Below are 27,122 nucleotides of genomic sequence, written 5' to 3' on the forward strand. Positions count from 1 at the left end.
GAAAACCAAAACCATCCACTTTATTGCTTATATTACAGATAAAATGATGCAAACTGCTTCAGTGAGCAACCATGGGCTCCTGACACCTCATCTCAGAATGTGGTAGACTGGACTTCATTGGCACTTGTGAAAAACCAGTGGTGCTACCCTTACAGGTAGGCCCAACTGTGTAATAAACAGAACAGCAGGACATGCACCCCCACCCAACTGGCAGATACCAAATAGAGAATAGGGAGGAGACCCATTATGCTAGGATCTTCCACAGAAATTCAGGAGCCAGACAATTCCCTACGAAGAAGCTGGAGAAAGACCCAGATGATACTCTAATGAGTGTCCTCCTCCTTAGAGAGTAGAAACCCTAGAAAGGAAGTCAATTCCAACAATAACACTGAAGTGCAAAAGACTTATGGTATGTGCATAGGAGGAATTTCATCAACTCAAAGGTTATAGAGGATGCTGAATTATTTTTGTGGACCCAAATTGATTTTTTTTGGGGGGAAGCAACACTGATCTTCCTTTGGGAAGTCTTAGTAGGGCTATAAATCATGGAAGCCTGTCTTATCCTAGCTGAGGGAAGTCTGGTGAGTTACTTTACTAGGCACCAGTTACCTGGAGAATTTGTTAAATTAGCAGTTGTTGGGTCTACTGTCAGATTAGGCTGGAGATGACCCAAGGATTTGCTTTTCTAATAATTCCCCAGTGTATCTGGTGGAGTTGAAGTGGGAACCACACTCTGAGAAGCAGTATTCTGCACTATGGTCATTGGACTATCCATCTTCAAACTATGTGTCAAAGTCAGGCTCTGTAACTTGTCTAATCATTCTGTTTAAAATCCTTCAGTCAATTCTTTGAAAGAGTTCATAAATTTCTAAAGGAAGCATGCTACCAAGAATTGGTATTTTGCACACACTGTTTTTTCCATAAACATTTATTTTCTCAACAAAAATAAATGGTACTGAAACAATCTTCTATGTAGGAAGGACAAGGCTTAATTATAAATTAAGGGCAACCAACAAGCACCTATCTTATTGTTCAGTTCTTGCAAGACAGAACAGTTGTGCCCCAATGCTCCAATTCCAAGGTTATCCTCCTTTATAGATATTCATCAATATTCAAGTCATCATTTGAAAATTCATTCAGCATTACTAACCATTCTAGGGTATAAAACTTGTTTTAGCACTTGAAGATTCTTGAGGTCACTCTCTGTAGAACAAATGCACACATGACAAGAGTTCTGATACAAGTGAGGATGGAGAAGATCTTCTACAATTCTCCAGGCATCAGGTTGGGACCTTTTGCTGGCAATTCAACTCACCCAATGATTCAGAAGTATGTTTGGAATTTTTGTCTTAGATCCTCCAGTGTTAGCCTTTCTAGAAGTGCCTTACAGAGAGACTTTTTTTTCCTATGATGACTGTTGCACATTTGAGAATTTGTTCCTTATAAATCATCTTGCCCAAAAATAGAGTGCTAATGTTGCATAACTCAAATACACAGGTCTAGACTCATACATCTGTCCACCCTATGGAGTTGGTTCCAATCTGTTTTCCCAGAGAAATCTCAAAAATTACAATCTGAACTTTCTGGATCCTCTTCCATGCAGAGAAGCACTAACAGCCTATTCAGTCACAGGTCCTGGGGAGTCACCACAATCTTAGTAAGAGGATAGAAACTTCAATACTAACCTAATTGACTTTTAAGCATTTGACTTTATATCTTCACAGCAGAACTTCCTATGATCTCCAAATTCTTGATGCTGAACATACACTTGAACTTATTAAAAATATGCACATTAAAAAAAAATCACACAAAAGTAGCTAAAAGAAACATGACTCATATACTCTTCCAGAGGCTTGAGTCTTCCCCCCCCAGCTGCCTTTTCTCTTGCAGCATTAGTGATTGAACCCAGTAGCTTGCATAAGCTAGGCAAATGCTCTGCCACAAAGATATGTCCCCAGTCCCTAGAATGTTTTTTTTAAAACTGATAGTTCTCTCTGGACTGGAAGAAGAAAATTAATTGGTTCAATTTTGTTTTAAGGATGTTTTGCCTTTCTTGGTTCTCATGAGTATCCATTAGATTTGGATTCACATGTATGCATTTCTTGGTCTATTGATAGTTGTATATCTCCTCATCAAATGGTTTTATTGCATTCTATGGATACTGTTTATTAATAAGCAGTATTTTTCTCCATTCATTTGTTGGCACAAAGTTCTGGGTCCAAATTGTGGACCTCCACTAAGGAGTACAACTGGTGGCACATATTCTATAAATGAACCTCACACATTCATTCTGTAGCACATTTCTAAACCTGTGGTATGAAACATGCTCTGCTATAAGCAATAAATATTCCCTGGTAAGGATTTTTGCTACCCTAATGTAACTCACATTTAAGTCAATTAGAAATCTGGAATATATTTCTCTCCAAATTTTCCTCTCAATGTTTGGTCTGTGTGTACTTTCACAAACGGTCTCAAATGCTTTGGAAAGAGACATGATACAAGTAATAACATAAATAAGAAGACACAGAGTGATTAAAACCAGGGGGAAGTAATAAAGAAATAATAAATATACTGAGGTATAAGAATTTCCAGTTATCTAAATTAGAAAAACATAAATTTAAGTCAAACTTGAAAGTACTATGATTTTTCCAACTAAGTCAATTAATAAATACTGTGAAAAATTCAGTGCCTAACCATATCTTCACACTAAAATTAAAGGTATTTATTTGTCTGGCACTTAAATGTAAAAGGTCAGAAAATCAGCTCTTCATTTTTTAGAAACAGAATTTTTTATATATTCTACCTTAATATATAGACTTTTCCCCAGGATTTTAGATTTTAAAAGAGTCATATACTCTCATCTTCCCACAGAAACTGCCCTAGCAATGAAATCTGCATTAGGACAGAATTAGAAAATCCACAAATAAGATCACAAAGTAAAAAACAGGTCACAGAGCAAAATGATTTTTTTTAAAGTTTTGTAGGCAGTGAAAAGTTGACCTAAGTATACTAACTTGATAGAAATTTCATAACAGATGAAAAATCAGAATATGGAAGCATCAGAAAATGGAAGGCAGCAATCATCATGTCCACTCTACCTGATAACTTCCTAGTATAAAAATGCTATGGCAATTGTATCTTATACAACCATCTGAGCATCCATCTATCCATCCATCCACCTACCCACCCATCCACTCATCCATTCATCTACCATCCATCTGTCCACCATCTATCCACCCATGCATCCACACACCCAAACTTTCATCCACCCACCCATCTATCCACTCATCTATTCATTCACCATTTATTCACCCATCATCCATCCATCTATCATCGATCTACATATCCATTCACTTCTTCTGTGAAAGGCTTCCAGAAGGGGAGAAAATACTATAACTGAACTGTCCATATTTTAAATAGGAGATCTCAAGGATAGAAATCTATTTTAAAATCAATTTTACATATTTTGCAGGAACAGTTGAACAAATTAAATTAAAAAAAAATTATAGATATGTTTAATACATGGCACATTGCTCAAGAGAGGATGAAAACCTTCAACAAGTATTGTTGAGTACTTATAAAGCACTACAAATTTTTGAAAACTATGAGTAAGAAATAGATCCTATTCTTTAGAGACTTCTATTCTAATGGCCAAGGGGATCCATGTAATTCATGCATAATTAAGTGTAATTATTACAGATAAAAATTTACATCTGAGGAACATATTCATCCAGTTCTACCTCCCTAATATATCCTCTTCTTCATTTCTACTATCTAACTCTAAATATTCTCCAGTTACCCTGAGTTGTCTCCTAATCAGATTCATTGCTTTTCTCCTTTTTCTATTCAAACCACTCTCCACACTGCAGACAGAGTTATTTTTAATCAGATTATGTTACTCTTGCTTTCACAGCTTAAATGATTTCACATTCCATTTAAAATAAAATCTAACATTTTTGCCAAGTCTTCAACGACGTTCATCTGTGGGATTTAATGATTTTTAACTCCCCCCAATCCCATGACACTTCAGTGTCACTGCCCTTCCTCCTGATTAGTTTTCTATTAAAAAATTACTTCATTAATAAGGCCTTTTTCAAATGCACTATATAATCATTCTTTTCATTTCTTTTATGTGTAAAGAAATGATCTCTTTTAGCTTACTTATATTTGGTCTCTTCCGTATGCAAAACCCATGAAGAAGAGGGCATGTCTTTCTAATTCATCCTCTATCCTCAGAGCCCAGAACAATGCAAAGCACATGGTCCGTGTTTCCAACTGCACTTCCCAAACATGGATACCATGATCTCCAACCCATGGAATTTTCTGGTGTGTTAGTCAGCTTTTCATCATTTGACAAATACCTGAGAACAACTTAAAAGGGGGGAAAAGGGGGGAAACGTTTATTTTGGCTCATGATTTTCCAAAGATTTTTGCCTATGGTAGGCAGGCCTCATAGGACAGATGATCATGGCAGTTGGTCATGTTGGAGGAAAGTTGCTTAGCACACTGAAGCCAGGAAGCACAGAGAAAGAGGTGAGAGAAAAGGGACCCGGGACAAGATACAGTTCCCATGGGCATATTCCCAGTGACCTACTTCTTCCAACCGTGCCCCACCTAACTACACTTTCCACCATTTTCCAATAGTGCATGTAGCTATTAATGGATTAAACCATGGATGAAATCAGAATCCTTGTGGTCTAATCACTCAACTCTGAACATCACTGCACTGGGGATAAAGCCTTCACCATGATTCCTTGGGGGTTACCTCATATCCAAGCCATCTTGCTTTTGCTCCTCTAAGAAGTCCACTAGTAGCTGTGTGCAGCAGCCCACACTTATAATCACAGATACTTGGGAGGCTAAACCTGGAGAATCACAATTTCTAGATCAGCCTCGGCAAATTAATGGGACCCAGTCTCAAAACAGAATTTTTAAAAAATGGGTTACTGGTGATATAACTCAGTGAGGTATGCTTGCCTAGCATGCATGAGACCCTGGGTTAAATCTCCAGTACATAAGAAAGTCCATCAGCAGATAAACACATTAGCCTTACAAAAGAAGAAAATCCATTCATTTGCAACAACATGGATGAATCTGCAGGACCTGCTGAAAGAATAGTCCTGACACAGAAAGACAAATATCGCATGACATTGCTTACATGTAGAATTTTAAAAAGTCAGACTCATAATAGCAGAGAGCAGGACAGTGTTTGCCAGGGGTTGGAGAGTAAGAAAACTGGGGAGATGTTGGTTGAAGAATATAAAGGCTCAGTTATGTAGTATGAATAAATTCTGAAAGTCTAATGTGCAACATGGTGATTACAGCTAATAACTTTCTGCTGTACACTTGAAATCTGGAAAGAGAGTTGATCTTAACTGCTTTCATATGCATTAAAATGGTACTTATGTGGGGTGATGGATATATTAATTAGCTTGATGGCAGCAGTCATTTCCCACTGTGTGTCAAAACATTACCTTGTATTCTTTAAATATACACAACCTTTACTTGTCAAGCATAACTCAAGAAAGTCCAGGGAAGGAATAAAAAAAAGGGAGTCCAGCTCCTCTTACTTTGATCTTTGGAACCAATGGAATGCAGAGAAATGGCACTGGGTCTTGGGAGTTTGGATTGTAATTGTTTATCAAAAGGAATCAGCTTGGTCCCCAGGTATTGGGAGCTGGTAGAAGCAGTAGGATGGGGAGCCTTGGGGGAGGTCTTTTGGTAGATGAGGATGGTCTTCAAAGGGGATAGGAGGACCCAGCTTTCCTCCACTCTTTGCCTTCCTAACTCTAAGGAGAGTGGTTTTGCTTCAAACATGCTGCCATTATAAAGTGCTGCCTCACCAAAGGCCCTAAACAATGGGTGATGATTGACAGAAACTTCTAAAATTGTGGGACACAATGAACCTTTTCTCTTTATAAGTTGATCTCTCAGGCATTTGCTATAGAACAGGAAATCAACTCAGGGGCCTAGATGATTGGGCTTCCATCTTGCTACTGTGAATCCTCACTTTTCATGCCTGTGGATGCTCAAGGAATCATTCTGACTCCTGAAAGGGCATCCCTTTGGGAGGAAACCCCTAATAGCTGTGTATAGAGACCACAATGAGAGGTCTTGGGACAGCAGGAGGAGAGAGAAAGGTCTCTCTGAGAAGCGTATTCTGGTTTCTCTTGCTCTAGCCCCGACTGAGATAGCCTGAGCATGCACCATCCAGCCAATTGCAGTGTTCCTGGACTCGTGACCCATAGAAACCCTGAGAGATGATAAAATGGCTGTTCTATTACACCATTAAGCCTTGGGGTTATTTGTTATGCAGCAATCATTAGTGGGAACAGTAGATGCTAAATGAATATTTGAGGAGTGAATGAAGGTTGACATGAACAAAGATGTATGTCGGAGAAGCTGGGAACACAGGATGGATAAGGCAAGGGTTGTGCCAGAATTCAAGTGCGCTGCATTCTGCAGGAACTGCCAATTCCCTGGTGGGATAACTGATATGACAGACATGAGGGAGTCACAATAGCAAAACAGAAAGAGCAGTTATGGCTGCCCACTGTTCTTCAGGAAGAGTGCTATTGGCAGGTAAGACCAAGCCAGACCTTGAGACATGAGTTGGAGTTTCCTAGGTTGAGAAGAAAATAAACTCAAGCCAGAGGAAATTGTAAGAGCATACGTGAAGAATGTAAAGGGAAATCTCCTCCTTTGTTCTTTAAGAGTTATTGAAAATGCAATGGTGTATGCTCTACCACTTCTATACTGATGGTAACAAAGAGTCAGTATGCTTAGTTTAAGGGAAAGCTCCTGTTTCTTCCTATTGCAAACTTTTTAGCAGAAAAATATGCAAAAGTGGTATGCAATGATATTTTGGTTTTATACAATTAATTAAAACATAATATATTTGTTTGTTTTAATTAATTGTATACACACACATATAATTATATATGTAATTTTGAGTGAGAGCAGAAATAAGGAAAATGGATTGGGCTGTGGACAAGTGTACACTGGCTTTAGGGTTTGGGTGAGACATGCAGTATGACTAAAGGAATGTGCATGGGAAGATCCTCCAAATAAATAAAACATTTGAGTTGGGCATGGATACCAGTTAATTTACCCAGTTCTTGCAACAAACTGGATTCAAGTGTATTCTGACAGGCAAATAAAACATTTGAGTTGGGCATGGATATCAATTAATTTACCCAGTTCTTGCAACAAACTGGATTGAAGTGTATTCTGACAGGCTCATTCAGATTCATTAATCAGCTTTCCCTCACCGAAATTATAACATTGACAAAGTTCCCAACTTTCATAATCCATCAAAAACAAATCTGGAAGCTCAATTTAAGAAACACTTGGTCATCTGCAAAGTTTAGTTGATACACTTTCAGAGACCATTTGTCGCTGATGTCTTTACCATGATATTTATGTGGAATTCATTTACTGAAGAAAGTTTGAATAATATAAAAGAGATTATTGCACCATAAAGAAAGGTACAAGCTTTCCTTTCCATTCAGGTACTCTGAAGGTGTCTGACACTACGAAAAAAAAATCCAGTCAGGTTAAAAATAGTATCAAAGGCATCAGGTACTTATTTTTGAGTACCTATGTAGAAGCTAGGGACTTTAAAAACACTATTATTATCTTTCCACTGAGTGGAAGAAATGGGGCAGGGGTAGTACTACCTAATTTGTCCAAAGGAACCCATGTGTTTCTCCGCTTGTCGGATACAACCAATTTCATTTGCCCACCTATTGCCAAGAGCATATACTAAGCAACTGGTACCAACAGGCTTACTAACCCTGTAATTCAAGGATTTTTACATAAGGAAACCAAAACTCAGGGCCTATGTAACTTGTCTAAAACACACAGGTTGATAGGCAACAGACCCAAGATATGACCCATTTGATATATTGCTCCTTGTACCTGTTAAAGTTAAATAAAGAAACCATTGAAACTTAATATTTAACTTCATGTCACACAGATGATTAACACAAAGTATAATGCATACCAGTTAGGTATGACTGATTCATGTAAATAATGATTCAAATGCACTGAAACTTTAGCTACCCTGCAGTTAATGCAGAAGCTGTGTAGGAACATGCTGGGGTGGTGGATGGGCACAGTGGAGAGAACATGATTTCACAGAATGCCTTCTGTGAGTCCCAGCCCACTTCCAAACCCTTGGATAGCAATGACTTCACTTGCACATGCTCCTAGTCTTCTCATGGGGAATGGGAGTTATGAGGCTAATGTGCAGCCCCACAAAAAGCATTGGTGACGTGGAGGTGCAGGTTGGGAAACCAGATCGGGAAGGAGGTTCTTCTCCCCACTCTGAGACTCTTGCACACATTTACCCTGGAATCTCCATTGTCCCTTTAAACTTCCTCCAGCATTCACCTCCTTGGAAGGAGAGGGATGGGTGTCTATGGGAAAAGATCTCAAGTCAGGCTCTCCAGATTTTGTGATCAGGAGAGATGATCTTGGCCACTGACACAACTGGAATACGGGCATAGATAAGAGGCCTCGCTTCTTAACTAAGCAATGCTTTCTGTGTAGATGCTACTTCCCCTTCTCTTTTGCTGTGCTCCCTTTCATGTCACTTCCTGTGAGGGGTCCCTCCTGGAGAAATGCTTTCCCAGGACCCAGGGCTGAGACAGAATCTCTTCTCTGTGCTTCTTACTGGTGGATAAGCAGCTGCTTCATGGACAAGACAGCAGTGTCCAGTGTCCTCTACCTGTCCTAGTTCATTCATGCTGTCCTGAAGGAAGTACTAACAGTACCATCTTCCCTTTGAAAATGTCCCAATTTATAGAACAAATTATATGGTCACCTTAATCATAAAATCTATCCATCCTGGTCATTGGCTTAGTTTTCCACATTCCACACCCACTGTAGGCTCCTTGTGGGATCCTGGTATTTCTCATTCATCTATACATTACCAGTGGGGTCGGTCCACAGTCCCCAGCACTGCATAATGATATCACAAACTAGCGGACAGATGGAGGACTCTCCCTCCAAGTAGAGGACAGGAACGTCAATGACTAATCAGCTAATGTACAGTATCTTAAAGCAGCAGCATGGTTCATATGAAAGAAAATCCTCCCCTGTGCTTCAAAGTTCAAGAGTTAGAAATGAACTTGGAGGCAAGCATTCAGGAGTACAGGCTTAACAGGGACCTCAGGTGTAGCCAAGTGAAAAAACTGAAGCTCACTGAGCACCCACATGGGCTGGAGAGATGCCCTCTAGATGGGTACACATGGGTGAAGGGGAAGGGGACAGAGTCAGGCTCTTGGATGAAGAGGCCCTGGAAGTCTCCTGGGAAGGCACCAGCAAATTGAAGAGCAGGAAGGAAAAGGGACTCCATTGTGATTAGAGGAGCCAGGGAGCCAGAAAGAAGAGGAAGGATGGATACAGAAACTATCTGGCCAAGATGGTGGTCGAGGGGTGGTACCAGCTGACTACCTGCTGGAGAGTCACAGATCTCCCAGGCACATCGTCACCAAAGCTTTAAGGTCATGACACAGATGCCAAGTGGTCCCAGCTCTGTCACAATTATCCTGGTTCCTGGAAAATGTTTAGATTCTCCATTGGTGAATCATTCAAGGTATCTCGGATGAACAAGTGGCCATCTGGGAGAGCATCTCTTGATCTTCTAAACTGCTAGATGGACTTACTCATGGAAGCAGGATGAAATGAATGTAAAATTTCATGCATGTTAAGCATAATTCATATACAATGTTCAAGTCACTCTTTAGGTACAGTTCTGTGAGTTCTTACAAATACAAGCAGTCACAAACATAAATACCATCACAATCAAGGGTTAGAACAGCTTTCTCTCCCTGGAAGCTTCCCCTGCCCCCGACTCTCCCTCCTCACCCACACCCAGCCTCCACCAAGCAGTAATTACTCTTCTCTGTCACAAAATCTGAGCTTTCTCTGGGACCTTCATATAAATGGAATCAACAGCATAAAATACTAACTGCATTTTAAAGCCAGTTCCCAACTAGACACATGCATCAAGAATTGATTAATGCATTTTGAAAATGCTACCTAGATTATGGCTACTCAAATTTTTGGGAAAAAATCTTTCCTACTTCTTTAAAAAGCACATAAATTTCTATAGTATTAAATGCTGCATAGAATATCTAAAACAATTTTAATGTGTTTAATTAGATGTAATGGGCCATTCTTTGACTTTCAGTTGAACTGAGGCTATTGCAATAAAATATTTACTATTATAAGCAATAACATTGAAATGAAAGCCCTCATTTTTAAAAATAATTGGCTAATGTGTTTTAAGTACCAGTGAATGACAGAGACAAGCTAATCATTCTCTAAAATATGCCAACTGGCTATTTCTTCTCCCAAGCCAGGCCTATTCATATTCCCAAGAGTCATTTTCAATTTTCGTTTCCTTAAAGGAGACAAAATATCCAATTTTAATTTGACTCTTTTTTTTATTTGAAACACATGAATTCAAGTGAATAAGTGAATGGAGTTGCATTAAAACAGCAACACCTGGTGAAATATTATCAGATGTTCAGGAGGCCAGACGTTTTTGTTTATTCAGAAAGATGCTTCCTGCAGGGAAGAAAAAAATGCAGCAATGTAACTCAATAATGGAAGATGCAAACACAAAGGAAAAAAAATCCAAAAATGATCTTTGCTCAATCCTGAATGCTAGAAATTTCAGATTATTTAATAATCAATTACTAACTGAGCTTGCAAAAAAACAGGTCTCTCTAGTTAAAACCTGAGTGTGCAGTGCTTCAGGGGTACAATGCATACTTTAAGCCACTTAGTGACATCTACCTTCCAACACAACCATGCACTGACTGCCATCTCCATGTTTGTGATGCCTGCAGCCCTAACACCCAAGTTCCACATTCACTAAGCCCCCACCCTGCACAAAGGTGATGATATGGTAGGTGTGTGTATGGATGGATGGAGACGCACACAGTTCACTTTTCAACATGCAATTTAAAAATCAACCAATCCCAAATGGAGCTCAGCATATTTAGCCCTACTCCCTCATCTCTGGGGAGGTTCCCTGTCACAATGAATGGGTCCACCACAATGTATGATGCCCAAGTCAGAAATCCAGGATTCACCCCCATGCCTAGCTGTCTCTCAAGTCTAATCAGTGAGTAGGTCCTATAGCATTAAGCTCTTCTCAGACTTCTAAAAACTTCTTTCCAATCCCACCTCCATTGGTTAGCTCTGTCTGTTCTGCTCTCATGTGCAGGCTGGTGGAGGGCTGCTAACTGGGGTTCCACCTACTCCAATATACCCACTGCTGCCCTGGTCCCCGTTCTCCAACATAAATTTGATTTGATAATCCTGCTGCTACCTTTATTTTATTCTGTTGACTTTATCCTGTGCCTGGCCTTTGTGCTTTGCACATGCTATTTCTTTGGCCGGGATAATTCTTCTTCCAAGAACCCCAGGATCTTTCCAGTCTTCTCCAGAATGCTTGTGCAGATCTCCGCCTTGCATATCCAGAACCTTGCAAACTGAATTTTACTGTAACCGTCCTGTGCTACCTGGCTGTACATTGAAAAGCTGCAAACGATGGTGTGACTTTCTCTGACAGAAAGTAAATACCTAGTGCCTGGTCCATGAAGTAGGTACTCAAAGAATTTCCAAATGAATGCACAGAAACATAATTCCAAGAGCTCAGGACTCACTGTTTGCACTATATGCCCTGGTGTCTACTCAGAACAGCATTTCCAGGACCTGATGGGCAGGAACACTTGTTGCAACAGAACTCACATCCTGTCCATACTTGAGAGCAATAACCCTTGTTTCTCCAAAGCAATTCAGGAATTGCTAAGTAAGTGACTCACTGACTTAGATCCAATTTCCATGGCTGATTTGTAATTTCAAAGCTGTTGTTGTGCTGATATAAAAACTTTAAAAACAGGTGTATTATAGTCACTCAGGAGTATTATGTGACTTATATAACAATTAATTATATATAGTACATATATAATTACATAATTCATAAAAATATGTCAATATATACTATATGTTATGTATTAAATGAATATATATATATATATATATATATATATATATATATATATATATATATATATATATATATAATAAAAATCAGTTTCTACAGACACTTTTCCTGTCTTCCAAGACCTGTCATCTGGCAGGGAAGACATGTTAAATAAGTAATTAAAATAAAGGTGTGATGTATTACTGATAAGTAGTATGGATATTAAAGCCAGGATTCTGGTCAATGATTATAACATTCAAAGAAATTGAAAGTAGTCTTCCTCGTTTATGTTGATTAAATATTATAGAGAATGCTTCTAAGAGAATAGTGTTTAGTGTTTTAAGCTCATGTAGAATTTTGATCTCATCTCTGCTGATCACTACCTTTTAGGCAAAAAATTTGAACTTCTTGTATTGCTTTTCCCACATACAAAAAGAATTATGTTGTCTCTTCCTTATTTTTAGCAAATAGGTATAAAGATGAATTTACATCATATATTTTTTTCATTTTTAGATAATGGTGCTACATAAATGGGATTTTATTCCTTTCCTCAAATCTATTTTTATACTAAAATTGAAAATTATTTTTCTAATTCTACTTTTTAAATGCATGTGGCTATTTTTTTAGCTTTTAAGGTGATATGTGGACATTTCTCATAAAAAAGTAATTCATGTCACTTTATAGAGTATTGCAAAAGTCCTTTCTTGTCAATCTCATGACATGGAACAATTGTGAGGTGGGTTTATGCATATAAAGAATTTAAGCGGAGTTTATTGATTATAAATAAAATAGCTTAATTTTTTTTTAAAAAGACATAATTTTAAAGGTTTTTTCTTATTAGTTCATTACAGTTTTACGTAATATTGGGGTTCATTCTGACACAATCATAAAGCATGGGATTAAGTGGCTCTGATTGGACCCCAATGCTTCCCTTTCCCTATCCTCTCCTCCCTCCCCACCCCGTTCCCCTTCCTTTACAATCCTGGTCATTCTTCTATTTACTTGGAGTTTTTTTTTTTTTTTTTTTTTTTTTTTTTTTAATTCGTGCCTTATGGTTAGAAACAAAGGCAGCACTCACTGTGGTATGTTCACTGTGTACCCAGGTTTGATCAGATTCCTTCTGCAGTTCTCCCCCCCTCCTTGTCCTTCCTTCCTTTCCTTCAATCCTTACCTCTGTTCCACTATCTCTCATCTATTTTCAAGGAACTTCCCCCACCAAAAAAAGGACATATTCAAACTTTGTTTTTTTTAATCTGACTTAGGCTTTGAATGATACTATAGATAGTAGAATGTTTACTTATTCAAAATGCATTTTTCTCTCAATAGCCACTCAGTTATATGGATTCCCACTGATTATATATCTCTTATTCATTGAAGAATCCAAGTTTGCCTATCAAAATAATTAACTAATGAGAAAAAAATCAAATGAATTTCAAATCTTATTATAAATAACTCAAACATTTTACCAAAAATTTTATCTTCCTTTCTATCCTCAAATGCATCCACGAATTCACATGTCCCCCAATGAATTCACGTGTCCCCTGAAAGAGACTAGAAACAGCCTTTATTAGTTGGAGCAGCCCAACGCTGAACCACCACAGCAAATCTAGCATTTGATGAGCTCCCCTGATTTGGCTGGAGCCTCAGTCCAAGTCAAGAGGGAAAGACAGGGGGCTTCCAAGTCAAGGGAAGGCTGCAGCCCACTCTGCTTGCCCCTGAACTTGGAGAAGAGTCAGATCTGCACGTTGTTCTATAATTGCTTCTAGCAGTCTTCTCCCTGAGCATCGAGGCCCTGGCTCGTCAATACTTTTGCTGTCTAAGAGACAGAAACGAATTCAAACCATAGTTCTGGGAAGGACTGCAGCTCTTTGGACCGTCTCCTTAAACACATTTCTTACTCCTCACTTTACCTTCCTATATGAAAAATCTCCTTATTATGTGCAGCAGAGATGCTAGACATACAGAATGCTAAGTGGAGGGACAGTCGGCCCGAAGGGGCAGAGAACTATCTGTCTTTAGCAGGGACTCTGCTGCAGTGGCAAGCACATCTCCTGGAAAATGTACTCCTAGTTCTTCATTGGGCCATTTCCTTCCAAGGGGGAAAAAAAAAGCCCAAACTTCCCAGCTTCTCTTGCTATTCAGTATAGCAGGGAACTAATTTACTAATTGATGATCAATAAGGTACAAGGGAAAATGCTATATGGGATTTCAGAGAAGTCTCTTATAATGGAGAAAGTATACCTATTTCTATCATCCTCCTTGTGTTTTCCTGGGATGTCAGTGCGAGGTTGGAGCTCAGGCAGTCTTCTTGGTTCATGAGGTGAGGATGGTGGCAGAGCATGAGGGCTGGTGCATGTGTGTGTACCTGAGTCGAGGCAGACCTGATGTCTACCTTCAGAGAGACCAAGGAACCACTGAACTCCTAAAAAACACTCAAGAAACTCCTTTTTCAGCCAGTGTTACTTTCAACACTTTATTTGTAGCATAACCTTATCCTTAATGATCAATGTTTCTACCAATGTCATTATGCTAAAGGTTTATATTATACAACTAGGTGAGGCTCAGAATTATTGTCTATATTTAACAGATGAAAAAAAATAAGGATTGTACATGTCCAAGTCAGAAATTCCAGTTTAGACTCCGGAACTTACAACATCCCTGTACATTGTGGGAGTGAATCTCTCCTTTATGTCTTTAGCTAAATCTCTTAATCTTTTTAAAATCCCCTTTTAAAATTAAGATTAGAACCTCTGCCTCCTCTGTATACTACTGTGAGGACAAGTGGCTTTATTGTTGTGTAACCCACAGAGTCCCAGGAAAATAATCGCTCTCTAATTCATGTATGCAATCAAACTACTAAAATGTCCCCACAACATAGTTAGCAATTGTTCAGAAGACTTAGCTTCTAGCACAGTCCAAAGGAACTGGTTTATACTGTCCTATTGAAACCAGTTTACAAAATCAAACTCCAAATCACTAATTAGCTTCCTGTTCCAGCAATCTCTTCTGTGTGGCACACACTGGGCTGGACTGGGTCTACCCACTTGGGTCCCAGTTTTGCCTGGTCCCCCTGTGCTTGCCTTTTAGGACGCTGTTTGCTGTCAAGGAATGGTGGCATTGCACATGCTGTGGGGTACTGACTCAGGAAAATCTCTCTGGGCCCATAATCTACAAGCAGTTCAACTGGATTGCCTGCAAAAGGACTTTGCAATTTTAGAAAAGGGATCTGAGTATGTTGTCCTGAGGTTTTACTGCAAGTTTTTTTTTTCTTCTCATTTTCAAAAGTAATCACTGGGAGTTGCTTCAGCACTTCAGATCACCTATAAGATTCTGGAATCCTGTACAAACAGTGAGGCTGAAAAGGCTCAGTGGTTTCACCCTAGAGTCAAAAAGGCCCAGATGTCAATCAGAGAAGACTAAAGAATCATTTTAGCAAATCACACAATCCCTCTAAGTTCTGGTTTCCTCCTTAGCTCCAGAGATGTTTCAAGGAGATAATTTGTTTGCTCAGCTTCCTGTTGCTGGTGTAATGATTTACCCAAAACTCTGGGGCCTACACTCAGGCAAATGTATTCTCAAATGTTCTGGAGGTCAGAAGTCCAGTCTAGTTCTCAGTGGGCCAATATCAAGGCGTTAGCAGAGCCTAGCTCCTTCCCAAGGCTCTAGAACCTTCTGTGCTCCTTGGGACTGTTAGTAGAATTCACTCCCTGGAGGTCATGAAGCCAAGGCCCTGTTCCTGTGCCAGTGGTGCCTACTACAACCTACAATCCAGCCACACGCACGATGATCCTTCTTGTACCTCCCATCTGTCTGGGATCATCACATCTTTGAACATCAAATCTCCTTGGCCATCCTTCTGTCCTCCTCTTCCTCCTTTAAGGACTCAGGTGAGTTTGGACCCATACAACTAACTCAAGTTAATCTTTCTATCTGAAAGCTTACCTTTTACCACTTGCTGTAACATAGCCACGTGGTTTCAACCTATGGATACGGGCCCTTCGGGGTTGTTACTGTGATATTGCAAGCTGGGATCACAGTATCTGGCAGATAGTAAGTACTTAATAAATAGTAATAACGGCTAGGACATATGCTTATTCTCTGCCAGGGATTGATCTCAGTGCTTTATGAATATTTATGCAGTTTGTCCATATAATCTTCTCAACATGAGGCATAAACTGTCATCATTTCCACTAACAAATGAGGCCCAGAAAGATGGGGTCACTTCACTGAGCTAGTAAAAGGCAGAAGGAAAATGCGAGGCCAGGCCCAGGGGCTCTTGAATTGTGCTTTTAACTCAGGTCATTCTACCTCTTCATTTCAATGCTATTATACAAACCAGTAAGCCTTGGCTGAAAGGAAACATCCGTGTTGTGTATGATTCAGCACAGGGGCCAGCAGCGTGTGTGTGTGTGTGTGTGTGTGTGTGTATAGATCTCTGCATGGGCTGTTCTGCATGATGCTGCCTTGCTTCTGGGGCTGGCACTCCTTTACCATTCTGGTTGGTTTTCCCCAGAGGACTGGGGAAGAAACCCCTTGCTACAAGACAGGCTTCTATATGGGTAGAGATTCGATGAGGGGTTGTCTGTTTTCAGACTCCACCAACATGCGACTGTCACCATGAGAGTATCAGAGAACAAAACTAGCACTGTGCTGATTCTTGAACACCTCCTGGCCAACTGAGATGCTACGGTACTGAGGCTCATGTGGAAGACCTGCTGTGACCTTACGGAATATGAAAAGGAAGTCGGCGGCCACTTGTGTGGACAAGAGAATACCTTTCTTGCTCTTGGACCACTGTGTCCCCCTTCTTCCAGAAAGACAGCGCCCTGGGGGAGGCCCTGGGTTTACAGTCCAGGCTCACCAGACTGCACACCTGGGCCTGAACCAACCTCTTCATGGGATTCTTTGAAAAATCCGGAGCAGAGGCTGAAAAGAATGAAAGGAGAGAGAATGAGAGATCATCGATTTAATGAGCACTGGATCATGTTTTTAACTTCCTGTAAATCTGAAAGGTTGACAGTACAGCCGTGTTTAGATTTAAGGTGACAGGCATGATGTTGGCACCAGATTTATTTGATTTATGGTGCACCACTCATGGGGTTTCACTGTTAAAAAAGAAATGTGTGCTATGGTGTTTGGGGCAGGCCCTAAATCTTGAAACAATTACTTTTTGTAGGAATTTTTAATGTTGACTGTAAAGGCTTTAAAATAGCTCACTGAACTAAAGGAGATCACTTAGTACAGAAAACTTTTAAAAGCTCATCCCATGAAGACAGGTTAGGACTTACCTCTGCTGACTACCAGAGCACAGCACTTGGATAACCATTTGTGCAGAGGCAGTCTTGTGCACTGTACAAGTGCTGGCAGCCTCTCTGTCCTCCATCCACCAAATGCTAATATCACACAAGGGCCCCATCCCTCCCCCTACTTACAACCACCAATACTATCTGCAGGCATTTCCAAATACACTTTGAAGCAAGACTGTGTTCTGTTGAAAGCCGATGAGCTACCCAATCAGGGCCTTATTGCCCTCTGGCCATAAGGATTGGTCAGTGATAAGCAGATAGATGCATAATGACTCAAATCAGGCTACCTGAGGCCACTGATCGCAGGGCTATGGCTTGAGCTTAAGCTATTAAGAAAGCCATCATTTTTTTCCCCATGGATTGACTATGATAATAAACTCAATTTCTTGGGAAACTTCACATGGAACCTAATACCCATGATGATATTTGCACCCTAGATCAAGTTAGGCTGAAATCTGCAGTCTCCATTTAAATTGCATAGACTGATGAACTCCTTCCTTCCTCCCCCTTTCATTCCCTCCCTCTACCTCCCTTTCTTCTTTCTTTGCCTATTTTATGCTATGCCAAAACAGGATAAAATGTTGATTTTTCCATCATTTGCAATGTAAATGTCCTTTGGGAAAATTGCCCTAAACATGATAAAACATATAATTTCTCCTCTTACATCTGGTGCAACAAGAAGAAAAGAATTCATAATTCAGTTAGTGAAACCTTGGCTAATTAAGGCTTCAGTATGTCCAGTGTTGGACGAGAATAAAGACAAAAGCAACCCCTTTGCAATCAAATGGTATTGATTTCAATTTTGGTATTTGCTTTGATGGCCCATCAGCAGGAAAGGCCCAGATCACTTTTGCGTTAAGAAGCATTCCTTCACCACAAACCTGGAGCTGGACAGAGATGGGTCAGGCCAACACTTTCTTCCTTCTGTGGATTTACTTCAACTTTTGGTTTCTAATTTTGTCCCTCATCACTACTTTTCCTTAGAAATCATTCAAATGCATGCTTTGGTTAGAAACCCTGAATAATCATGTTTGACACTCTAAGTTTTACTAGATGCAGGAATCCAATATGTAAAGCACATACTTCAGTTTCTGGCAAGAAGGAAGGATTCAAGAACAATGAAGAGCAGAGAAAATTGGTCTTACCGACAACCTTGAGTTCAGCACTGGAATAGACGAGGCCATGTTTGTTTTCTGCGATACACTGGAACATGCCAGAATCAGTCACATATAAGTTTGATATTGTAAGGGCACTGTTTTCTATCTGTATTCTCTCCTAGACAATAACAAAAATGTCTTGCGCATGAGCAAAATTTTAGAAGAAAAAATGAGCACTACTCACTACCATTTCAATCAGACACAACATGTCTACCTTTTCCTCAGTGCATTAAGCGGGCTCACCTGAAATTGAACCTTTTCCTTCTTTGAAAGATGAGAGACACACTGGAAATATGAATAAGCATCATACAGCCCCAAAGTACATTAGTAAAATAAATAATAAATCCAGAAGTAAAATATGGAAGTCCTTTTATTTTTAACCCATGTTAAAGTTTCATACTTTAAAGGGTGTTCCATTGTATCAACTGAAAAGACTTTCACTACAGTTTTTAAAAACCGTGTGAGTTGGAAAATTATAAATTTATTGTATAAAAAGTGTTCTTGAAAACACACATATTTACCAGGGTTTTTTAATGAAGTATGGATAATTATGTCTAGAAATGCAAAGGAACATAATTGGCTTAGTAAAAAAAAAAAAAAAAAAAAAAAAAAAAAGAGCCAAGATCAAGATTACATAGCTAGAGAGCGAAGGTGAATCAGAAAATCAGTGCTCAGGTAACAGGGCAACCGAGTAATAGATACAATTATCCTCCAGAGGCCATACAAGTTGAAAAACAGAAAAACTTTCTATATTTGATAAAAGAATACCTTCTCTGGTTTCAATACCAAAAGCATAGTGTATTATTTTATAGACTAAGTTCACGAAACCACAAATCACCCTTAGCCAATGAAAATATGCAAAGTTGCAAATATCTTCTCATTGGCAGACTGGGTACTTGACTGGGTTATTATTCTCCATTCATTCCACTCCTGAGATATAAAGAAAAAGAGTGAAAACCACGAGTCACTTTTGGTAGTGGGAACTAGAGAAAGCATTCAGGTAACACAGAGCAGGCTGAGGGCAGAATGACAGGCAGGCTGTCTTACCTCAAGCACCAGGACATCTCCATTCTTCAACCACCGGTAGGAGGGCTTGGGCTTTCCACTTGCCTGACATTCCCAGTAAAGACTCTCCTCCACAGCCATTTCCACATCTTTTATGAGCTGAACCAAATGAGGCTTTGCTGTAAAGCAAACAGCAAATAAAAAGTAAAAGCCTTATCCAGGTAAATATAAATGAATATTAGGCTCCAGGTAACAGATTAAAGTGACCAGGAAGACAGAATCATATTTAATCCACTAAGTATCTACTGAGTGGACGTATAAAATTTGAAGATGGATGCTGCAATCTCTCATTCCCTAAGCCAAATTCATTAAGCTTCTAATTCAGTTTTCCAAACTCTGCGATCTGTATGATATTCTTCAGGTGTCTATTAATAGAGAGTAATGCAGGTACACAAAGTTGATTTTTTTCAAGTGTATTTCTGAATCATGAGATCACAAGTGATGACAACTTAATAAGTGATTGACGGTAAAATGCTGGTCTTCATTAGGAACTAAATATTAATTTTCATAGGAAAGAAATTTCTATAACTGAGTAAAACAATTTCCATCAAGTTACAAATAACTCATAATTAAATACAAACCAGTGAACGTCTCAGGAACCTCTGAGTGAATTAAAATGAAACAGCAAAAGATGGATAAATTGGTTTCACTTGAATCATATGATATTTTTACTGGAAAGAGAAGAAACTGATGCAACTTTAAATTATGTATGCAAATCAGTTGGATCGAGTAGATTAATCATTTCCATTTATGTTTTACAAGGTATTTGGAAATTCTTTTTACAGATGAAAGCAATGTGCCACTTGCCATGGAAGCCACTCAATATACACAGTGTATTCCTCCAAGTCTCAGCTTGCAATCTAGATCCCAAACTGGGAGGTGAGATGTCTTACTGGTTTCATGTTGCATTATGCATGCAATGTGAACTGTGGAGTTGTATTTGCATTCCCCATATGGAGGAACAGTTTATCTATTTCTATTTAATTGCGACCATGGGAAGATTTGTCTCTCCATTTCTATCTCATAAAATTGCTTTTTTGTAAATGAAATTGAAATGAAACTCAGGCTATTTAGCTTTTACCAAAAATGTACCACCCTAAGTTTTTTCTTGTTTATTTTTTGTTGTTTTGTTTTTGTTTTTTATCTGTTTTATATAAAACTACTTGCCCAATATGAAGTATAGTTCAGTCCAAAATCACTGCTCTCCACTTTATATTACAACACGTTTTCCTTTTTCAGGAATTACCATGCTGAAATGGAATGAGATCTCAAATAAACTCATGGGTAAGATTTTGACGGAGATTTGAGTTGCCAGCAAAAATTTCCAAGCAATGTATATATTAGTATTCTTCTTCTCCAAATGGGAGGATCATTTGCTGGACCAAGCCAACCCTGGGATTATAACTGTCACATTAATCACAGTTTCCTCCTTTATCCATCACATGAGATCCAAATATTTTATCAGACCACGTTTTACATGAAATATTAGAACAGACAGAGAACTACATGGCATTTATTGAATGCACAATCTTAGTCTTCTAAAATGGAAACTTCCGTGAAACTCTATGTATTTAATTTCTGATTTATTTCTTAGGTACATATCATATTATCTATAAAACAGACTAAAGCAAGAGTCTACCTTCTTTATGAAGTACAGCAGATGATATTGGTTTTCTATTGTGAATTGTTTTCTTCTTTTTCTTATTTCTAAAATAACCTCATGTTTTCATTCTCTCTCTGCTCACCTTTCCCATAAACCCCAAGGAAACTTCACCTTTCACTGTGTTCCAGAAGGAGGATCTTACATTGTCTAATTCAGTTTCTGTTACAGTGATTGTTTTATGGGTAAACATGCAGCCAAAGAGATCTGAGGAGCAGGTGGCTAGACACCTCATCCCTCCTGCCCCTGGTCTGCTCCTCACTGTTTGTGGCCATTTTGGATTATAGCAGATGCCAACTTGTGGAAAAAGGAAAAGGACAAATGAGGAAAGAAAAGTAAAAATAAGAGACTGAGCCACAGTCTGATAACAAATTCCTGTTTCCCATCATCTGAGACATATAGTGCTTTATGATTGAGGCAGGGATTCTGCTACAGAGAGGTAAAGACACTGCTGAAACATGAAGACAGCTGGACTTTGCTGTGCACTCTCTCCACGGTCACTTGTTTTCCTGGGAGGGAGCAAAAAAAGACACTAGCCTATGTAGGAACAAAGGTGACTTCCTTTGTGGGGGCTTTGAGCTGTACAGCCATGTAAGTTAAGTGCTCATCTTCTCACCACTTCCACCATTTCCACATTGTCCCACCAACTGAGACCTGGACACCCAAGATGCTTCCCTCCATACCCAACTCCTTATGTCAAAGAAGAGACAATCAGAAGACAGAAGGACTTGCGCTACTAGTTCAGGTCTGTGTTTCATCTCTGACAGATCATAAAAGCTCAAGGTAACATAACAAGTATGGATCTTGTCAGAGCTTTTGCTTTCACAGACTTCAGATTTTTGATGGGGACCTGAGAAGTCCTACCATTTCAGTAACTGTCTGTGTACCCCGCTTGTCCCTGTAACATCCCCGTGTGCTAACCAGGTGGACACTGCACACTGCTTCAGTTCTCAGTTTCCAAAACAAATAGACCATAATCCAATTTGCCTTTCACAAAATTGGTGAATGCACACTAGTTTTTACAATGTCTCTAATGATTAAATTGCAAATTTGTATTCAATGAGCTTACATTTATATGTATTTTACAGATGCAATTTGTAAAACCATGTATTTATACTTTCCAAATCATATTTTCATCAAAACCAAGGGGCTTGAATTTTTTTAAAACAAAAGGAAATTGGAAATGAATTTTGAAAAGAAAAAGACAATCTAATTTTCCTCCAAAGAGACTCCAAATAAGGGTAACATTATTATTCTTTCCTTATCCAAATTGAGCAGTACATCAAATAAATGTGATTACAAATTAAAGGCAGCAAATAGAGTACAAATACTTTATTGTACAGGACCAAATAATACTGATAAACTCAACAAGATTCTGAGTTTATTTGGATTCTCTGATACAGTAATTGTAATTCTTCCCAGTAGGCAATTTTTTCTGCTTAGAAAAAGACAAGAAAGAAAGGTATAAAACCTCCTTTCATAGAGAAGAGAGCAGACAGAAAGGAGATCTCTCTCTAATGTATTAAGGGTATAAAAGGTCATTCTTAAAAAAGTATAAAATACTTCATTACCATATGATTTATTTTAAAATGCAAAGGAAATAAATATCCAACCTATTGCATATTTTTATTTCTTTTTAATTCCTTCCTGCCATGACAGATGTCCATCCTCACTGAGAAGAATAAGAAAGAATAAAATGCAGAACAAGTTAAAAAAGGAGATTCTGCTACAATCTCCCCACAATTTGCAAATCCAATTTGCCCAAGCCAGGGATGCTCACCATAGTAGGTGAGACGCCCTCTGGCCACATTCTTTCCTCATGAATTCTCAGCGATGCATTCATAGGAGCCTGCATCTTCCTGCTGGAAGGTAGGGATTTCAAGCACACCATTGAACTTCCTCAATTTGATTTTGCTGGGGAAAGGCATCCCATCACTTCTTCTCCAGTTAATCTGGGGTACAGGGCTAAGAAGAAAACCATCAATTGGTTTGCTATTGTCTGGAAGCCTTTTGGACTTGAAAAAAGAAAGCTTTGGTTAAGGTAGATCCAAAGTGGTGGGTTTCAAATGTATAACATTCCAGTTTTCACTTACACACATGAGGCCAAAAGATTTAACCCTTGAAGTTGATATTTTAACAAAAATAAACTGCAGTTTTCTTGACTAAATTCATGATTTACAGGAAAAACAAAAAATAAAGCCTAAAATATATAATACAACAAACGGACATGAGAAAGAACACCATTTTAGTTCATGAAATTAGACAGCCATAGTAATTTTCTCCAAATCATCTTGAAAATTTCAAATTACATTATATATGTATACTATATATGCATATTTTTTTCCTGCATTATTTCCTTCCTTCTAAATGTAAGTAAATTTTAGAAGTAAAGGGTAACCTGTCACAATCCACCCCAATCTCTTACAGCAACCCAGTGGTAGAGCACACAGAATGAACATAACAAAATTTACTTTCCAAGGGCAAAACATTCCAATTTCACAGTTGAACCTTTAGCTGCCGGGAGAGTTTCCGGAAACTGAACTTCAATTTTGGGCTCCTATTCACCCATCACACCTGTGAATGCAGAATATTAAGTTGATAGTCCTGCCTTTGAAATTGCCTTGTTTTCTTAAATAAAACTTTATTTTGCTCCATGGGGAACTAACTTTTTGCAGTGATTTAAGTTACTCACTGGTGCTAACCTGGCTCAAACATGCAACATTAATAAGCACTTAAGAACTTGGAATTCTCAGATTCATAAGTATTTACAAGTTGTCCCACTACAGGGAACACCGTACATTTTATACTGTAGAAAATGGGAGGCTTCTGTCACTCTGTATTCAATGTGGACATTTGTAGTCAAACTGAAATAAACAATTAATGCATTGAGACTTACTGAAACTTCCTTAGGAACCAAAATTATAGTGTAAAATTTACTTCATGATACCCCAGTAGCATAGACACCAACCTTAAACTTATTAAATGGCTCCCTGGAGTCAAGAAATGGTGACTTAATAAACAGGAGAGGTCAAACTCAATTTTAAGGGCCTGGAAGGTGTTTCCATACTGTGTGTTCTGGCATTGTGCCCTATTAGATGTGACTTAGTTAAAATGGGTCCCTAGCTAAGGGGCAGCAAATCTGTTCCCACTGCTGCTTCACAGACTCTTAAAACAGCAGCCATGGAGGTGTTGATGAAGCAGATTTTTAATTTTGTTTTTCAGTGATGCCTTTTAATCTCTAACAAAATACTCAGCACTTTAGGAATCTCCAGTGGACAAGTCAGAGCAGGTGACTTCCTGGGCTTGATGGGAACAAAACCTGGGTCCCAGCTCTGTGTCCTCAGGCCTGCTTCAGTGCTCCCCTGCTGCCATCTTGAAATTCTTCATGATATTTAAATGAGGAACCCCTGTTCCATTTGACAGTGGTCTATGAAAGCTATGGAGGAGGTCCTGAGTAAGGATTATGTAAAGGACCTAGGGTTTATGTAATTAATTCTGTCACCTACTCATCAATAATCTTTGCCCCTCTGAGTGATAATTTTTCCAGATATATTTCTCACTTTTCCTAGCTCACTTCTGCCTGTAGTCAGGACCCTATTTGCAGTCAGAGGACACCGAAACATTTCCTACCATCAGAGCGCAGCATCAGGGGAGTGGGGGAGCCCAGCACTCTGGCATGTGTCACCATATTTGTCACTACGCAGGTGTAATTCCCCACATCAGATGGCTCCACCTTGGCAATGTAGAGGTGCCCTGTCTCTTGAGAGACAAATCTCTGACTATCTTCTTCAACAAATGATGAATATTCATTGAAGATCCAAGCATAGGATAGTTCTAACAAAAGTTGGGGAGAGAGAAATAAATTCCATGATTAAAGTCAGTTTCTCCCAGGAGACCTGAAATATACAAAATTACCTTCGCTTCAAAGGCATGCTGGGTGGTTTTGCTGTGGTTCTAGAAGAGAAAGAGATGAAATGATTCTGCATTCCTTCTCTGCTATGATGGAAACAGTTGATCAGCACCCTCTGGGAGCCATGATATTGCTCTCAGCACCACCTATACTCCACAGGCCTCCTAACAGCCTCTGGCCTGGGTCTTCCTCCCTTTTAGCCTGTACTTTTGTACTGTGCATTCTATGCTATTTCAAAATTACCAACAGAATCAAGGCAATTCTGACATCAATCTTTGCACAACTTTCTATCTTCTTAGGAATAATGCATAATTGCTTAAACTCAGTAGGAGTCCCTTCAGGGCCAAGTCCCTGCTTAAAGTCTCTCAAAGCCTCTCTTTTTGTTTCCTTCACTTTCAGCATTGTTATTGTTTGGATGTGCAGTGCCCTCCCAAAGCTCCTAACTTAATGCAGAAATATTCAGAGGTAAAATGACTAGATTGTCCGAGCTGCAATCTTAACCATCCATCTTACTTTTGATGGACTGACTGGGTGATCACTAGGCAGGTAGGGCAGGGCTAGAGGAGGTGAGTCCCTGAGGGTATGTTGTAGAAGAGTATATCTTCTTGCAGTAGCTTCCCCCTGCCTTTTCTCAGCTTCCTGGCTACCATGAAAAGAGCAGTACCTCTCCACCAAGTTCTGCCAATCTCAGGATCAGAGCAGCCCCTAGAACTTTGAGTCAAAATTAACTTTCCCTCCTCTAAGTTGTTCTTGTCAGATATTTTGATCACAGTGACAGACACCTGACTAACAAACACCAAACCGCATTCTGCTGACTTCCACAGAGTCTGCAAAAATTTCTCTCCAACATCAGGAATCAACTCCTCAAGGAAGATTTCCTTAAAGGTCTTTATCTCGGTTGGGCCCCTACATAGGGCAACCCAAGGCATCTTTCAGGGAATGCATTTATCACCGGAGAAGTCATGATCTATTTACTTATCTGTCTTACTATCATGTGATAAACAAGTAATGCTAATTTTACTCCAACTGTTCCTCTTTCTCCTCAAATTAGGAGTGGAAGTCAGTCATCAGGCTTCATTTCCAAGTTCTTGAAGCATCCAAAGGCATTTAATAAGTCCTTGATCAACACTTGTTAATTAAGAATGAATTCATGCTACTGACTATGCAAGTAAAGTCTGCTATGAGTGTGTCCATGAACTTCAGGGCCTATGGAAAACAACTTTATGCAGAAGAGCTCTTGTTCTCTGCAATAACAGGGGCTAAATAATACCATGCTGCTTGGTTCTAGTTGGCTGAGATGGTTCAGATGCCAGTGGGTATTGAAGCACAGTGGCTGTGGGTGGCTCCTGGACTCCTACTTCTCTGCTAATTTTTTTTTTTTTTTTACAGTTGTATTGACCTTACCGTACTGGTTAAATAATGTAATGTTTTCCTGAAAGAACTTTTGGAAAATAGGTACAAATAAAAACAACTACTAGGTGACAAGTTCAAAGGAATTTAATGTATCATTTTGATGGTTAAAGATCTTTGAATGTGGTAGGGTTAGGGACAGGAAACCATCATACAGATCAGACTGGGCCAATGTGTGTGATTTGGAGGAGAACTAGAATAGATTGAAGCAGAGTGACAGGTGACAGTCTTGCATGACTAAAGAACAAACATGGAAAGACAAGAGAACTCTCAGCAAAAAAAAGGAATAAAAGCACTTCAGGTACAGCCTAGGGCATGTGAAAGGCCAAAATGGAGAAAGCTTGCCAAGAACTTGGAAATGAAGCCTGATGACTGACTTCCACTCCCAAGGCAAACACAAATGCTCAGTGTCTCCCAAGATCAGCCAATGAACTGCGAAAGGAACGCTCAGAAATCTAGTTTTAAGGTTGAACTGATTTTTCAGTCATGTTAGTAGAGCATGTTTCATGAAGGTCTAATGAGTCAGGCGCTAGGTTGTGAAATATGAAGCTGTCTACTGAGTTGTATGAAAATAAAATGTGTTGCGAGTCTCCACCCAGCAGTTACTCTC

The 27,122-nt window shown here is 39.2% G+C and overlaps 1 pseudogene; it reads right to left on the bottom strand.

The window, feature by feature from the left end:
* LOC143389233 (contactin-3-like) overlaps positions 1-26,031 on the bottom strand; it is a 63,568-nt pseudogene extending 37,537 nt beyond the window's left edge.
* Positions 26,032-27,122: the final 1,091 nt, after the last annotated feature.

The sequence above is a fragment of the Callospermophilus lateralis genome, unplaced genomic scaffold, assembly GCF_048772815.1.
Source record: "Callospermophilus lateralis isolate mCalLat2 unplaced genomic scaffold, mCalLat2.hap1 Scaffold_194, whole genome shotgun sequence".
Taxonomy (NCBI): Eukaryota; Metazoa; Chordata; class Mammalia; order Rodentia; family Sciuridae; genus Callospermophilus; species Callospermophilus lateralis.